Genomic DNA, 17,176 nt, shown 5'->3' on the forward strand with positions numbered 1-17,176 from the left:
GCAGGAATCACTAAGTAGTTATGATGACATCCTGAACATTGTATCTTTGCTTTTCTTTTGGTGATGTTGCCTTTCTTCAGTCAGTGATCTAATGGCTCCTTAGCCGTTTCCTCTCTTTCTTTCTTTTGTGAGGAAAAAGGCATCAACAAAGGGGAGGAAATTATCTCCTGTTCTCCTCTCTGCTGGAGGCAACGGTGAGAGGATTGACTTCTACAGGTTTTTTCCTCACAGCATACAAACTTAATCACAAGCAATCACGTGCTTGTCAAGATGACTGTCTGCTCCATGACTGTCTTGCCAATGTTACCAAGGTACACTTTTGGCTCTCCATGTGGTGGCAAAAAGTAATATGGATGTCTGACCTGCATACAGAAGTTCACATTGTATCACTTTTTTCTTGCATTTGTAAGAAATGAGTATAATTTTCTTGCTCATTGTTGTCATCACAGGAGGAAGCCATTCAAGTATCTTCATTGCAGTAACATGCTGAAGATGTGAATCTGACTTCATAATTATTAGGACCAAGGTCTTCCTTTGAGAAAGGAAGCCAGTGGTGAGGTTTCTCTGTTGATTTTGTGTTTCATAGCTTTGTTTATTTGATTGCGAGAAACCACCAGCAGAAGCTTTGAAGCCTTAAGAGACAGAGGAAATGGACATGAAAAATATTGTTCTTAAAGTAGTGCAGCAGCTGGAAAGGAGCATATAAAAATGGCTGTATAGATCTGGTAGACCAGGACCTCAGAGAAAGGTGGGACATCTGAATGACAGAGTTTTAAAAGGATCAGGCATGGGCTTCGAAATTTGTAATGAAGAAAATTAAATTATGAGACACTTATGAGCAGCTTATTGAGTGCTTTAGTGACACAAAGCTCTTACATGAGCAAGGCTTGTATGGTAAAGGTCTTGAAGGCCCTGCTCTATGTACTGACAAATGAGACTTCAGATCAGAAGGTGCTAGAAAATTCTGGGTGGTGTAGGTTTTCTAGTGGTTCAGTCCTGTTCTACTTTCAGGAAACATTTAAACCCTTAAAGCCTTTCAGGTGAAGCTTTATTTTGATGCATATCAAGTAGATAAGAAATAATTTAATTATATGCCAATAGTGAGAGAAGGTACCTCCAGCAACTTCTACAATACTTGCAAGCTTGAATGAGAATACTTTGTAAGGTACTGGAGGTTTATGATAGAATTGCAGATTAAGATAATATTCACACTTCTGCATTTGAACTGTAGAGCAAAAACACTGAGACTGAATTATGGTGTTCCATAGACTATTTTTCTGCTTCCAGTTTCAGTAAAATTGTGCATATCATGAACTGTGGCTATTGCCTTCGATTTCATGTATAGTTTATTGGCATCCTAGAAACTAAAAACTTTCATCTCTTTGCCATCGATGATATTATTTGATGTCAAGAAACTGAACATGTAACTTGATGAAAATATATGGTAATCTTCTAGATAATAATAGTATAAATCATTAATGTATTGTTTCTCTTTTTAGCAGGTTTTATATGATGTAAATTACACAACAGACTATTCACTTATTAATGTGAGTATTTTGTAGAAATATAATTAATGATAATTCTAGAATTAACATTGGATTTTAATAAAAATTCTTATTAAGAGTTAAAGTAGACTTAAACTGTTACTTCAGTTATAAAGACACTACTCTAGAAGGTAAATGTTTGAAAACTGCTCTGAAGTTACGAAATCAAATGACAGGTTTTATGCTTTAGGAAACCATACATGATCTGTTACTGTCACTTACTTAATAAGTAATCTTCTGTGGAAGAAAGAGGGTAGTCGTAGCAATTGCTGAACATTTTTGATATTTAGGATGATGGAAAGCAGTGATTCTGGACTTCAAACCAGACCTAGAAGGAAGAGCCTTGCTTTTTAATTTCATCACAAAATGTTTGTTAGGGGGTACTGCCTCAAAACAGTTTCTGAGATGAGAATGGATAGCTGTATTTTAGAACTGATTTCGGTGTTCAGATGAGGCAGCAAATTTCTGGCTAAATAGTATATTTCTCAACAGAATAATTATCTTCCCTGTATTTGAAAACAGTCTGCTTTTCAGTGTGTGTTTTGTTTCTATTGCTGCTAATGCTTCTTGATATGCTAACTGATATTCAAGGGTTAGCCCTTCCACCTTCACATAATCTCAAAAGAATGATAATTGGGGTTTACTGAACCACAGCTCACAGAGAGTGGGAATTCAGGCCTTCAATGGTACAGTTTAAATGCACCTTATTTGTCACTAATGCTAACAGAGTCAGTCTTATGTTTGCACAGCTCCTGAATTCACATTACCTGCCTCATGCTGCAGCATATGAAGTCATGATGTTTCACGGTCAGTACAATCAGGCAACCAGTGAAGCTGATATCTAAGGAAATAAAAAATAATCCGTATTGAGCCAGCTGAGCTCCTGAATCCAACTGTCTCTTTTATTGCAGAAAGGTGCTGGCAGAAGCAAGAGAGCATAAGTTTGTATTGGTTTAAGATGAATGTTAAAACAACGCCTTTTGTTCTAAAGCAGTTCAAGTGGCAAATAAAAGTACATTTACTTACAGTTTTAACCCAGGGATGCAGTGATACGAATTTCACACATATCTGGATTGTGTGTAAGAATCAAACATGAAATTCATTACCAGTTCCTGGATTTGTGTGACAACTGAAAAGCTACCAATAATTCTTTGAATGTACCTTGCGTCTTCAGAGCTTTTAGGACAATTTCTCCAGGACCAAAGAGGAAAGCAATGTGAAATTTGGACTAAAACTGTCATAATGGATAGACATAGCATTATCTTTTCTGGAGTTGTATTATTTCTTTGAAAGAAATACAATATATAGGAAAGCATCCACAATAAATTGAAGGAAGCTGAGTAACGGACAACAGAATTGTTCTCATCACTCAAGATTGTTTTACTCATGCAGTTTATAAATCATCTGTCTAACTATCCAAAAGGTAAATAACTTTGTGAAACTGAATAAAATTAGATAATCTATCTTAAAACAACTTGAGTTGTTAGCAAAAATAGAGGAAAAGAACATATACTTCAATAGCTGACAGCTATTGACAATTAGAAAGCTATACATTCAAACACAGGTTAGAACAGTTTTGCTTTTACTTTCCTTAATGTTGATAATGGCAAATGTAGCAGAGGGGGATATCAGTAAGTAGAAAAACATAATCTAAACAGATGTGTAGATTATCAATAATTTTTAAAATAATTAATCTATTGTTACTCTGTGCAGAGTTTTTCTGGACCTGTCTTTGCTCAGTAAGACTATATGTCATAGTTACATTACATTTCTGTAGTGAATTATTTTAATGTGTAATCTTGCAGCTTGTCTGTGATTAAAACAAAGCAAAACAATGTATTTGCTCATCATGGCTGGCACACTTGCCCAAAGCCTCAGCAGAATTAAAGATTATGGAATCCAAATGATATTTCCTGGTGTTTACTATTGGTCTGATCATTACTACAAAGATTTATCAATGGCATTTGGCTTCTTTTATCACAATCTGTCTGTATGCATAAAGTTGTTTATGTAATTCTCATTCATTTACCAGCGAATATAAGCCTGTTCCTCAGGGAAAAAAAAAAAAAAAAAAAAGCCCTGGTAGTATATTTACATTTACACAGTACCTAAACAGAGAGAACGATATCACAGCTCAAACAGTTCTCCCAAAGAAAGCCAGCAATACAGCTCTTCCAGCAGAAGAAACATTACAATGTTTTAATTCTTCTTCGTGGGGCAAAGCACAGTGGAGAGCCTGGCTGCCAAATCCCAGCACATCTTTCTGAGAATGTTGCCTACTCTAACTCAAATTTATGCTCTTAAATGCTGAGGGAAAAGTCTTCTTTTTCTTTAAAACACTGATATTTTATATACATATTGTATCAGCAAGAGTGTGGATGTTTTGTTGGAATGGGAGGTAGGGAATCCCAGAGGTACAGGAGAACGAGGTCTGTGCCAGCTAAGGAGAAATTAATGCACCATGTTTACCAGGATTAACATAAGCCTGAATATTCCTATTCAGATATGCTTTTTTAGGTATTCATCACTAACATGTTAAACTGGAAACTTGTTATCTTCCTGATAGCAATAATGGGGAGCAATCTGATCTGAATTAAGAGAAGTCCTTAAAATGGTGCCTGTGGGAGAAAATGTTAGAGTTGTTCATGCAAATGATGTTGAGAGCAAAAACTAAATGCTTGGAAATGTGTCTGGATACAGTAAGAAAAGGAATTTGAGTAGATGTGATGCAGAAGTGGCTTCTTCATGAATATAGACAGCTTATTTTCTCCAAAATCCTTTCTCCACCTTCTTCTCAAAATGACAGCTGCTTGTAATTTTTTGTTGAAACCTGGACATTTATTTTCATGATAACCTAGTGCTTGATAGCCGTCAAAAAATGAGACATATTTTGCAGAGATGTTTCCTAAGTAATGTTATGTTACACTGAGTAGGAAAGCCTGATCTTTAGCACTCAAAGAGACTTTGCATCTTTCATCTCAAAAGACTTACGTGTCAAGAGGCTTGCAGCACAGCAGCCATTTGACAATATGGGAAAAAAAATTACTTCTGTCCATGTAATGTAAATCTCCTTGTCAGGCTTCCAGTCTTCCCAGAGGTATACCTATAATCTCACTCTGGTACAAAATAATAAGAACTTCTATGAATAAACTTACTGTCAGTAGCAACTGTGCTGTGCTGGACCATTGAATATCAGCATTCTGGCAGAAGCCAGACTCCTACATCTCGATAACCTGACCAAATTGTGTAGGAAATAAAGGCTGGCCTTCAAGCCCGAACAATTGATGGGGGCCCAAGCTTGTTCTACTGCTGCTTTGTCACTCCACTTCCTTTGCACCAGTAGCACAAAAACAGCAGCCCCTGTCCTGGGGCCCTGCTGCCCAGTCATGGCTGCTGCGCTCGTTGTTCTTCTGCTTTACTCATGTCTTCCCCACAAGCTTTCTCAGGGCCTGCCTTGCAGTAGTGAACTGGTAGGATTACTGGCAGCTAACCTGTGCTAGGCATGCCTTTGATTGGGTTTTGATGTCTTGGTTTTAGTCTTTTATAATTACAGTCCTTACTTCCAGTCTATTCATTAGCCTAGTCAGAGCAAGTCCTGAGACAGCTCACTTTGTAAGTAATATTTTCTAGACAAATCAACTTAAAAGAAAGAAAAAAGTCTTTTCTTTGTACTAAGACACACAGAGATATTGAAATTTTCCAAAGCAATTATTTCTTTTCACACTGCATGATTTCATGTTCTGTCAAACCATACTTTTACATCTTACTGTGGCCACTTAGCAACATATTGGCATATCTCAGGTTGCTCAAAGTCAGCAGGCAAATGGAAATCTCACTGTCAGCCTTGGAGCCAGAATGTCCTCTGGGTCTCACAAATGTTACAAAATGAAATTCTGCCACAATATCATGAGGGATATTTTCTGTAATAATGACTGTCCTAGGCATAAGGCATTTTTAGCCTGCCTTCTATCTCTCAAAGGTGCACACCACAACCTGCACTGAATCAGGTGATAGCCTCTCAAAATGCTGATTGTCTTCCTGATGCTGTCATTCTGCAAGAGAAAAGTGCTCCCACCCTCTCAATATAAGATAGTTCCACCAATATAATGAATATAGCATTCATGTTACTAGCAGCAAGTCATGTTAAGAAAGGAAAATGGCACTAAAAAGAATAAAACCAGACAGATTTCTTGGCTTTTCGCCCAAGAGTTCTGGCAGATTTTGTGGTGCTGTGCTATACAATACGCCAAGTCTAAAATACAGAGAAAAGACAATCCACAGGATACTGTTTCACATGCTCTCCTATGAGGTATAAGGATGCCTTCACCCAAAGCCATTAATCTTTTGAGATAGTATTTTTCTACCTGCTCTGATTACACCTTATTGGCAGACATGTACTGGCTTCACTGTGTCTGCTGATAAAACCTCCTAGACAGTAGACAAAGATTTCTTAGATTGAAGTAGATGTGTATAATTCAAGCAGCAATGGAAAATGATTCTTTTATATTCTTTCCATTTTTCATCAGCATTAAAATTCAGCTGGCAGAAGGCAAAAGATTAAACTGATAGGTTATTGATAATTTTCCTTAATTTTTTTCATTGGTTTTACAATATTCATTCTGGGAACAAGAGAGATAAATCACACTGTCTGATGAGTTTAAACATTTGGTGAGTTTGCCTTGATAAAAATCCTTCTGTTAAAAGAAAATTTATTTATCTACTTATTTCAATGTTTAAGGAAGCCAATAGATGTTTATGTGTTAGCATAACTGTCTTTCTATAAGGTTGGTGCTTTGAATCAGCAAAAATGTCATTTGAGGAAATTTACATAGTAAGCAAGAATGCACTATTTTTTAAGGTTTGAAGAGGCTGTAGAAATATAGAAATATAGAAATAGATGAGCATTTATGTTCAGAGACAAACAACAATCTGCTATATCTGCACCTTCACTGCAACAGAATTATTCTGTATTGGTATTAAACTATCATACTTCTGAATTCTGACAACTAAGCTGTGCTTCAAAAGGTCAGCAGAAATGGCACTGTCTTGCAATTCAGACCTTTGGATGTGATCCAGATGCACTAACTTTATAAGATGATAAATAATATCTTAGCATACTTCATTGACCTGTGTTACTTTTGAATGTTTCTGGCTTCTGCTTAATGACTTTACTTCATCTTGATCATCTGTTTTTCTTTTTTGTTCAGTCATCTAGTAACATTTACCAACACAGTAGATAATAAAGAAAGGCCCATTCAGTACTGTCTAAGTGAGCTGGCCTTTCACAGACAGATATCAGAGAGATACAACCCTCTATCAGATCTCATGAGTCTGAAGTAAATGAACAGGTATTTGAGTAGCTGATCCTCTAACACAGAAATCTGCTACTTGCCTCCTGTTTTAATCTTGTTGACTGAATAAAGGAGTGAAAGTAAGGAAGGATTTAGCTGAAGTTTTCTTTCAATTAGATTCTTGCTAACAGCTGTTGTACTGTTGATTATGATGAATACATTTTATTCACACTGAATTTATTATGCGTAATAAAAAATGGATAGATAGAGTTAAGTTTTAACTATTCCTTTAAAATTTTGAAGGATTAATTTTTTTTTCTTCTTTTTATGAGTGGCCATATCATCATGCATTCATAGAATAATCATAAAAAATCTCTTGTTTTTTTGAAATCTATGACATAACTTATTAGTCTAAACACTCATGATTCTGCAAAAATTGATAACATCAAACTGGATACTAAAGGTTTAAATTTCTTTAATTTTACCAGAGTAAGCTTCTTGAATACACCATCATTGACAGTCTGGCTGTAGTAGTTTAAGTCTACAAGTTTCCAGGGTCTTTTTCATCCATCATAGGAGGATGTGATCAGCAGCCCACTCATGCATCTCTCCTACAGAAATTATCATAAGAAAGGACAATAATATTTTCTTTTCCCCCCACCCCACCCCCTACCCCCCATCTTACAAGTCAGTTCTGTCTGTCTTAGAAGTCAGTTCTTAGAAGTCAGTTCTGTGGTCCCTTCATGACCACAGGGTTTTTTTCCAGAGTCTGGTTCAAAATTCAACGAAGTGCATAGGAACTTTTTAGAGGAACTTTTTTTCAGACATTTATTCCATTTGCTGCCTAATTCCCTTCTCTCTTTGGCCATGTCCTACTTTAGCACTAAACAAGACATGAGTTATGTAGGCCAAGACAGACATCTATCATGCATATAATAAGAGTTTCAGTTCTGGTTAGGCCTATTCTTTCCTAATAAGAAAGAGAAGTATTGTCTAAAGTGAGCGGAAGAATGATGGAGCAGTGCTTATTGAATAACACGAGATACATATAATAAGGATAAATCCAATCAGGTCTGCATAAATGTTGATGCTTAACACTTTATTTTCCCTATCAGCATCATATCCTAGTTTATGTGGGCTATAGGAAAAGTAATAGTTGTTATACCTATAGCTGTCATCAGTGCTACAGTACCATGTAATATGTTGAAGACAGTAAAATTCACTTAAATCTTTCTTAAATGCTAACCTTACAAAAACAACAGTATATCCTAGCAATCAGTAAAAAAATGGTTAGCCATATGATCCAAATATTTCAAGTATGTGACTTCCTCTTCAGTTGAAGGAAAGAGAGTCATCAGGAAGGAAGGTTCCTTGGAGAGGCAGAAAGTGATTTCCATCTCTTCTCTGGAGGTCAGGTGCTTCTCCATCCAGAGCCCTGTGCTCAGATTTAGCCTTTGTTCTATTCAAGATTCATATTTTATTTCTTTCCCCTTTTATGTAGAGCTCTCATTCTAAAACTGTGTTTTAAAATAGCCCTAGTTAATCACTCTGTATTTTCTTAAGTGTATTAGCACACTAAAGTGTGTCAAAATAACATACTGTTCCAAGGCTCTTACAATACTAGCCTTCAATTTATTCACAGCATTCTTTTATATCCCTTATATACCATTCAGTATCAAATTGGATTTATCTTGCCTTTTTCTCCAGACGTGTCCAGTATTTTTAGGAACATTTCCCAAAAGCTGAATTCTGTAGTGTGTGGTAATAAACTTTTATTATTTTTTCTGTCACAGATTTGGCATATTTCTATTGGCATATTTCACTTTCTAAATAATTCACTGGCATAACTGAGCAACTTCCAGGGGACATCTCCTTTCAATATTCCATCTGAGAGGATGCCATTTTGGCATTTTTTACTATCTTCACATTCTTTCTGTGATTTCACACCATGCAGGCTGTGCTTTAACACCTTAGTGCTTATAGTCCACTGCAAAGGAATCATTTTCTCCAAGACATGTATGTCGAAAGCTATATACCGCAAAACAACATGTGAAGATAGTCCTTTTTATACCTGAGAAACTAGACCAGGATCAAGGCTATTCAGCTCAAAGTCCTCCTTTTTACCAAGAAGTTTCCAGTTAAGTGGAAGTGGTGGAGTTTCAGAGCATATGTAGACCCAAAAAACAAAAAAGAAACTCCGGATAGCTTATGTCTAGGTCTAGGATCAGAACTGTGTATCCATCACAAGTCAGCATAAGTATCTGCACTAAGCTCTGCTAAACTGGATCTTGCAGAGCCTCCCAAATGATAAGCAAGACCTGGAAATCAAGGGATTGCAGTTTAGGAGTCTTTTCTCCAACTCCAAGGTACCATATTCCAGTGAGATCACAACAGCAATGGATGGAGGTTGCTGCTGTTGTTGTCAATACCATAACTCAGTGCTGAATTCCAGTCCATGGGCTCACCCAGATCAAAGAAAAGTGGGTCTTCAGAAATTATATTCTAAGATATTTTCTTCTCACTGCCTCCCACAGCAACTGGAGCAGCCAAAAGCACTAGCTGCTGCAAGATAGCTCCTAAGCTGAGCTAGACCACACCTAACACCACACCTCACCTGGCACAATTAACTTGTCCATCCAATGAGAATGACCGTGGCAAGCTGTTCATGTGGCTGTGTGTGCTCCCACACTCAATGGTCCCCCTCCTTCTCCAGCCCCTCTCAACAGATGACACAGGAGCACTCCTGGAGAGTGACACTGGATATTCCATCCATAGCACAAGTTTCATCTCTTGTACACATCTCTGAAAGTGACTCAGATCTGACAGGTAAAAAAAAATTCGAAGTGCTATCTGTTTTACATGGTGTGTAGAAATCTATCCAGTGCAACAGTGTAACCTCTTTTAACTATTCACAATATTTTTTTTAGCTCAGGCTCAAGCTGCTACCTACAAAACCAGCATCTTTCTCAGTGTCCCTCTCTTCATCCCAAAGCTACTTCCCACATCCCCAACTTCTGCCTCAACTTCCAGACAGCCTTATCAGGTAGGCTGAATGGTGCAAAATCATCAGCAAGTCAGCACACCTCTATTTTTCCTGAAAACTATGCTTCACTTTGCAGTCATCCCCTAATATCACCATTTGGATGTTTGTGTGAAATCATGGCCAGCAAACGAGCACAGGGAGGCTCCCACAACTCCAGCGACCCTTTCCTGCTCCCTTTGCCTTGGTGTCTCTCTCCCTGAAGCCTTGGCAGCAGCCTGCCTGCATCAGGCACACATCAATCAAAAAGCATGGCCCAGAATAGTTCCTGTGCTGGAAATTACTCACATAGTCTGGATCATCCCATCCTTACCATGACCTTATAGGGTCAGTATTGCTGGATGTTCCTGAGGGATGTGATACAACTGGGCCTCCTACCATCAAGTGTTGCAAGTGTAAGAAGACCAGGATTAGTGTGCAACAGCTTCTGGCTGTTCAGTATTGAAGTTTTATAATTTTTAATTTGACTTTTATACAAATTTTATGCCCTTTTTTAAAATTTTCTTGTTTATATTAGCATATATTTTGCTTGACAATTTATTTATATAATAAAACAAAATAAACATGTCAAATGTTTAGTTAAATACTATTTGTTCAAATATTTCAAAAATAAATGTTCAAATTAAATAAAATACATTTAAAATGTCATCTTTATTTAAAATTTTATGGTAAAACCAAAGTTTAAATTCTAAGGTATAAAAGAAGTATAAAAAGGAAAATTAGTAAAATGGGCTATCACAAAATTCACATCCCCTTGAATTAAACTATTTCACCAACCAGATACATTATTGTTTTTCAAGTTCAAGAAGGATATCTGTGATTTTAAAAAATTTACTGTTATTTTATTATTATTTTATTTTGTAAGAAAGTGGCACCAAACATTCCATTTGGATTCTTTGAGTTCTATACTAAACCTCACACTATCTCTCAGAAAACTTTTTTGGTTTTTTTTTGGTTTTTGGGTTTTTTTAAATTTAAAAACCCTTTGAATTTTAAAATGTATCCTTCTTCCCTTCTTATAATATTTCTGATGAATCTGTAAGCATGTTCCCTCAACATCTTTCTCTCAAATTTCTTGAATATAAATGAAGGTGTCAGTGCATTAAGGTTCAACAGTCATATCTCAATACATTCTGTACTGGAGCCTCTTGCAGATCCATTCTATAAAGTTTGCCTGTTCATCTTATTTTTCTAGACAATTCATCAGGCCCACAAGCAGATATCCAAAATCTCTGATAGGTCACCATGGAGCAAGTCTGGAGGTCTTACTTAAATTCTGAATTCAGGCAAAATCTTAAGTTATAAAAGAACACCTGGATTTAAATGACTGTGAACCTCTGCCACAGCAAATCTGTGTTCTAGACTCACATGCTCATCTAATAAATATCAGTGTGCAGGTGAAGCTAATCGAGCTGAAATGTATTCTGAAAAATGTATCCAGATTAAAAAAAAAAGCTTTTGCAAACACCCTTTCACCTCTCCCTTATTTTTCTTTCTCTTTACGTCTGTCACTTGTGCCAGTTCGTATATCATCTCCACTGGCCCCACGGATCATCCTGAGTTGTCCCCTATGGGCTGGGGGATGTCTCTCCCCAGGACAGGCCCACCCCAGGGCATCAGGAACCTCCCTGCTGCAGAGACTCCACTGTTTCAGGCACTCTAGTTGGGCTATAAATATTACTCTCTTTTCTGAGGATGAGAAGCAATTTTCCTGAATTTTCTGCACTGACTAGAAGAGTTAAAATTTGTGTGCTCCTTTCCTGTGGAGTTTCAGGCAAGTCCCTTAGAGATGGTGTGCTGGGTCAATTGTTTGTCAGGATCAGGTCAAAGAATGCTCTGGCACTGTGCACATTCATCAAAAGCTGTTCACCTCCTCTTTGGAGTCCAGCATCAGAAATCTGGCAGATAAAATGGGGCAGATGCTTTCTTACTTGCCCTCATCACTAACTTTGGAAGCAGAAAAATACACAAATGAAATCTCCTTGACATTCTGAGTGTGCTTCAGGCATAGTATCAGTCAGGATCTGGGACTTTCTCGATCTTTATATAATATGTCTTATTTTGTCAATACTATCCATTATGTTTTACACCAGGGAGGGAGACAGCAACAGATGGAAGTAAACTATCTTGAGGCTGGCCAAACAAAAATGGAAATCCCATGGAATGAAGGGTGCAGCAGTCAGTCTGACCATATACATGCAAAGATAGACATAGAAACCACAAAGATAACAAAGAAAAACACTTGGATTTTTTCTTCTGTTAAAAACACGATTAATTTGGTTTTGCTCTTATATTTCTCCAAAGAAAAATTAATTTCCTATCCTGGCTATTTTTAACAAATTTCACTGTATTCAAATAAACAAAATATCCTAGAATGTCTTTCATTAACAGCAGAAGAAAATAAAAAGTCTCATTTTAGTTTCTTCAATTAATTAAAATATGGTGGGGCTTAATTTAAAAAGAGATAATTACAGCTACTGTTTTTAACTATTGGCAAGGTAAAAAACTAAAAGCAGAATGACTTGAATGCATTATTTTAATACAACTAAGCTTATATTATATTTGTTTAAATCCCTGCCACTCTTCCAATGAATTTAAATAGCACTGATTGACATAGAACATTTCTTTTATTAAAATTATACAAGTTAGACAATATTAATTTCTTTTTTTTGTATATGAGCAGCTAAGAGAAATGAGGGATAGACATTTCTTTCACAGATGAAAAGAAATGGGTCAAATATTTTGTTTTACTTGATAATTTCAATATGGCTAGCAAACAGCCCGGCAGTAGTACTAATGCTTAACTCCTCTGTACTAGAAAGGGTGTATTATTTAAGCAGGAATTGCAGCACTGTGTTGTATTCTCTGGTGCTGTGCTACACCCAACTTTTTGGTGCACAGAGAATCCTGCCCAGGGAAGCTGCAGGAGAGGCTGGGAGCACCGTTGTCCTCTGTGGCCTGGGGCAGTGGGATGGGTTTTCACAGACAGCAGCATCTCCCACGCCTCAGTCCTGGCTGCAGGCTTTGTCTTCCACACCCCACCTGCTGCCAGCCCCAGCACTCCTCAGCTCCTGCAATGCCTGCTCGACTACCTAAACTCGGGAAAACAGGTGAAAACTTTGCTGCTGGGCTGGTGAGCTGAGGTATTCTGGGCATTTCTGAGGCCAGAGCCTGACCAAGGGAGGGAAATCCTGTAGAAAAATGGACATGGAATGCAAGGGCAGGAGGAGACAGAGGAAGCTAAGGGATTCTTTCACCTCTCTTGGCTTTGCTGTGGGAGACAGACATGCCATGCCGGGTGAATGGCAGCTGAATTTCCTTATGTTTGTTAAACAAATGAGCTTTCCTCTGACCCTCTGTGTCACTCAAATTCACACATATAAATAAAATATTCTTTAATAGGTCATTTGTAATTGGTGTGGGTGCACATGTTGTGAACAGCAAAGACCCGGTTCATGTCTAGGATTCCTAAGGGCTACAATATAAATAGCAACCATTGCCAGGCACAGTGGCTTTTGCTGCCAAACATACAGATTGTAGAATCAAGAGTGGCACAGAAAATCTGATGAGGAAACTAGAAATATTCCTTCCTATTGTTAGATCAAGCTATTTAATCATCTTTGCATGATCAAGCCCTTCACGCTCATTTGAGAGCAAGACAATCTCTTGGTACTGCTGGAGGAAATCACAGTTTTGAATGAATCTGTAAATTGGTTTAATGGGTGAAAGAAAACACAATGGGTAACTAAGGTCTTAGACCTGATGTTTTCTGTTAATACATAATTTTCAGTCTCATTTGTGAGAAAAGATTTTGACTCCTGTTCATTTGTTTTCAGAAGAATTGAGGAGACTTGAAAGTAAGCATGTAAAACTGTAAAAGTACAGTCATAATTACCATCAATCACAATTAAATTGTCTGTTTGTTCCAAATTCTGAAGCTTATATGATTTTAGCCCAAAGAAACTATGTTTCTAGTGCCCCATTTTATTATCTTACACTTTTTCCAGCTAAACTGAATGAGCTAATTTATCATTATCATCGAAGCCTTATCCAATCCAATAATTTTCAAATGGTTCTCTCTTCTTCTATTTACCAGTCCAGTCCAATTTAGCATTATCAGCAAATTTATGTACGTTTGAAATTACATACTCCCTTCAAGGTCATTTATGTCCACAAAGAAACCTGCAATAAAAGAATACTAATGAGACAGAATGAAAGCAATTAAATTAACTCACAGTTGGAATGTACCTTGTACCTCCTGTGTATACAGTACCTTATAGAGCTGCTCAGGTGGCACCTTGTGGTGATTAATTAAAAAAGGCATATGGTACATTTCAGTCTTGTTTGTGGTTTTCCTTCCTTTTATTGCATTCTTTCATGACCTTTAGCCTAGCTTTAGTAATTCAATAATAAATTAAAGTCCTTCCCTGGTTGGTTTTCAAGCAAGAATGCCTGTGGAATCTCTTCCTGAGTGCTTGCCATGGGAGAACCTGATTATGTAACTCTTGTGCAATGGCAACAAAAGCTTCAATCTCAAAAAACCTACTCTATCCACCTCCTCAATGCATTTCTTTTCTTGTTCCTGCATGGTAGACATGAAAGGGAAAAGGAGAGGAAATCGGCCAAGCTGCAGGGAGAAACGATCAATATGAAGGACTTTCAGGAAGATAAATGTCATTAAAGATAGCTGGTTTTCGCCTAATCCACAGTGTGTCACCATGTTCAGAAAGCATCTTGAATAATGGACCCCAACATGAACCATGTTTCTATGGAAAAATAAGGCTTTTATGGAGTGGAGACAAGTCCAGAGAAACTGATGCAATATTTCAATCCTGAAATGACTGGCCTGTTTGGGCTGTGTCTTCCTCATTTTAAGTTATTTAGAAAAACATAAGTGATTATGTGTTGAAAAATTTTTCACTGAGAATAAATATTACCCCTAAAGATCTTCCCTTCAAAGCCGCCTTTGTAGAGTTTCTTTCAGAACAAATGTCAAAAAACCAAACCAAAAAACCAAAAAACCACCAAAAACAACTAAACAAAAACAAACAAACAAGCAAACAAAACAGAAAAAACCAAATCACACCACAAAAAACCCCCATGCACTAAAATGTTCACCGCTTAATTCTTAGAATTTACTTGTTTCTGACGCTGTGAAAATGAACTTCTAACAATACTTCCTCATGCCCAGTGGCCTCCAGCAGCTCCCTTCATTTCTGCACCCACTTGCAGGCTGGGAAACCCTTCCCCATCCTCAGTAAGCTCAGAGTCTTTCCTGCCCACCAAAGGTGCTTCCAGGCACACGAGGGGTGCCCAGCACAGTTTTGCTCCCTGCAGGCTGCCTCAGAGCCTTTCTCCAGAGACAGCATGGACCTCTCTTTCCTTTGCACCACACCTTTAATTCAAATTGTTCTACTTTTCTGTGTTGCATTATGATTTTTACTGAGTATGATGCTGTTCTGAAGAATGGAATCAAATGCTTTTGTGAAATAGGGATAGACCTTATTTTTTTTCCCCACTAAATCAGCAAATTAAAGAGTTCAAGCATAACAGTGAGACACCTTTATTTTCTCCCTTCAGGAATTTATAATGAATTTTTATCAATAAATTATAGTGCTATAAAGCCCTCTAATTATTTTCCTTTGGTTTTCCCTCACATTAAAAGCACAGTGCATACAAATTCCGTGTGGTTGCTCCACAGGGGAAATAAAAGTGAGAAGGATGATTTGGCTTGATTTTCCCTTCTTTCTGGTGGGTGCATGAAAGAGACAATATCAGCCTTTAAGTTCAAGAGATACAAAACACCCTGAATTAGCTGATCAAGTGTACAAAATTAATAAAATTACTTAAATCAGTCATTGTGTGCATAAGATATAGCACTCCTTCCTAAGCAGGCCTTAGATTATCCTAAAGAATAAAGACTAGAAAATAAAAGCAATCACCTGGCTATTTCTACTCAGAACCCATGTAGAGTTTTATGATGGCAAACATATTTTTTATATTTTTTCTAAAATACAAAACTATCTCAATTTTTTTTCTAAGCATTATAGCTGTCTTTTAGGGAAATAAAGGTACATTTTTATAATAATTATTTTTATAATTTTTCTACGTTTACAAAATGAATCTCATTCTGTTACTTTCTCCCATTCTGCAGCTGACTCCTAAAATACTTTAAAAATTTAATTGCTTTATAAGAAATAAATGAACAAATGCAACCATTGTCAGAATTTTTTTTATTTTTACTCTTTTGTTACCAAAATTATGTTCCATGCTTGCACGGAGTCCAATATTTTTTAAACTCAAATGACCTTACATCCCAGGACATTTTTAAGATGGCATTTGCAATATTTTTCTTACTGCACAAAAGGAGAATGAAAGACAGTAAGAAACTTAATTTGTTTATGATCCTCTTCAAAAATGTGGTTCAGATATTAGCACTGTGTACTACAGTTCTCAGAAATTTGAGAATTATCTGCCTTTGTTTCTTACACTTTCTCCCGTCCTGCACTTAGAAATATTCATATTTTAATTCAATCACTGTTCCTTTAAGATAGTCACTAAATAGATGTGCAATAAACATTAACCTATGCAACAATTTTCCTCTATACTCTCCAGTTACTCAAATTATTCAGATTGATTTTTTAAATTATTCAGCTTGTTCTTATATGCAGTAATTTGTTGAATCAATTTAGGTTTAATTTTCTATTACAGTCCCATAAATCTTCTATGTTCTGCTATGCCTTAGTGATATTGACTCTGAACAAACAATTTAGGGGCTTCAGACTTTTTTCAACATTCATCACATTAAACACATTTAAAATCTTCCCCTCAGATCCATATTTCTGAGAACTGAAATATAATATAGGCAGTAACCTATTTAGGCCTCAGAATATTTCTTTCATTTCAAATATTGATGCAAGTGATATAGGCACCTAGAAAAAGTTAGAGAAAATTAAACTCATTGTTCTCAGTATATCACATGCCATGATTCTCTTGTTTCTGCACTCAATTTCCTCTCTCTTAGTAGAAAAACAGTAAGAAAGGTATTTTAAAAAATACTTCTAATTGTCAAATACAGTTCATCATTCATCTTGATGGATTACAACAATAAAGGAGAGAATACTTTGATCCCAAAGTAGAATCTTTTTTCTATTCCCTTTAATTTCAAGCACTTTGCTCTTCTCTGGAAAGTCCACACATTTTTCCTTTGGTTGGATAATGGTGGCCTATGCGAAGCTTTGTGAGGTCAGAAGTAGCATTCTTCACAGGCTAAGAGTCATAAGAACTCTAAATTGTGGATT

Source organism: Passer domesticus, chromosome Z (assembly GCF_036417665.1).
Source record: "Passer domesticus isolate bPasDom1 chromosome Z, bPasDom1.hap1, whole genome shotgun sequence".
NCBI lineage: Eukaryota > Metazoa > Chordata > Aves > Passeriformes > Passeridae > Passer > Passer domesticus.